The 1,245-nt window shown below is 55.7% G+C and overlaps 1 protein-coding gene across 4 annotated transcripts in view; it reads right to left on the bottom strand.

The window, feature by feature from the left end:
• BRD3 (bromodomain containing 3) overlaps positions 1–117 on the bottom strand; it is a 65,733-nt gene extending 65,616 nt beyond the window's left edge. For all 4 annotated transcript variants that reach the window (XM_015406743.1, XM_015406744.1, XM_015406745.1 and 1 more), the window contains exon 1: positions 55–117. The gene's annotated coding sequence lies outside the window, so the exon portion shown is untranslated. The remainder of the gene's footprint in view (positions 1–54) is intronic.
• Positions 118–1,245: the final 1,128 nt, after the last annotated feature.

Below are 1,245 nucleotides of genomic sequence, written 5' to 3'. Positions count from 1 at the left end.
GGAAAGAAGGAGGGTCCCCCCCGCCAACGCCGCCGCCCCGCGCAAAGCCATTACTTGGGCCCGAGCCGCCGCCGGCTCCGCCTGGCCTGGCCGTGGGGATGCGCTCGCCCCGCCGCCGCCGCCTCTTCTTTTTTATCCCCGGCCGAGGCGAGTAGAATTGATGCGCTCGCCGGAGCGATGCGCTGCCGCTCATGCGCCGCGGAGCGCGGCCTGGCGGGAGCCGTAGTTCGCGCGGCCGGCCGGGGAAAGACGCTCCGCCCCGGCCCAGACTACAAGTCCCGGCCTGCCTCGCTCGCTCGCTCGCTCGCGCCCGGGCCGCCTTTGGACGGGGCGGAGGCGCGGGCCGGGGATGGAGAGCCTCCCCCCTGAGCAGCCGCCGCCGCCGCCGACAGGGGGGACGCTGGGGAAGGCCTGCTGCCGCCCCGCCCCGTCCCGTCCCGCCTTTGGGGTTCTGGCCAATGCTCCCTCTAAGCTGTGGAGTCTTGTGAGCAAAAATTCTACTTTGTGAGCTGCTGGCCTTAATAAAGTTGTGAGCGAGCAATTTGGCTGCCGCATCAATTAGTTTGCTCTGGAGCCCCATCCTTCCTCACCAAGGAGACTGTTTGCTCACAAGACTCCACAACTTAGACAAAAATCTGTGAGCTGGAGGCTAAAAAACTGTGAGCTAGCTCACACCAACTCAGCTTAGAGGGAACTTCTGGCGTCCTCAAATCCGAGGGTGCGCGGCTAAGAATGGGCAGGCAGGAGGGCCTTTGCAGTCGAGGCAGATGCATGAAGAAATGTAAGGCGACGGTCGCAGCAGCAGCAGCAGCAACCACGGAAGGCGGACTTGCCTCTTTTTGAGACACCTCCGCAGGAAATCCTCCTGTCTTATTCACGACGTTGCTTACCCGACTGCTTCCAGGAAAGTAGACGGTGGACACCAACATAGAAGCACTTTAGGAAGAACACAAATGGATATAAGATTAATGTAATGACTAGTTCCGCAAAATCTCATACTTCTTTACTTATTTCTTCTCCACCAGCTCTAATATTTCACATTAAATCTTCCAAAGGGTCGAATGATATGTCGTAATTGTTATTGTAAGTTGATAATAGAAGTTTCCTTTTCTTTCTTCTCTTTCTTACCGCTCCAGTAGTTCAGATTGCTTCCTAATGTTTCTATTAAGTTTAGGCCAAGTCTGTTCTCTTTCTACTGAAAACATATTCGGAAGTGTGATGAGTAATGTATTGTAATTCTTTGAA

This window comes from Gekko japonicus, unplaced genomic scaffold (assembly GCF_001447785.1).
Source record: "Gekko japonicus isolate JY-2015 unplaced genomic scaffold, Gekko_japonicus_V1.1 scaffold427, whole genome shotgun sequence".
Classification (NCBI taxonomy): domain Eukaryota; kingdom Metazoa; phylum Chordata; class Lepidosauria; order Squamata; family Gekkonidae; genus Gekko; species Gekko japonicus.
Note: the sequence above shows the minus strand (reverse complement) of the source record. Positions and strands in the feature narration are given on the sequence as shown.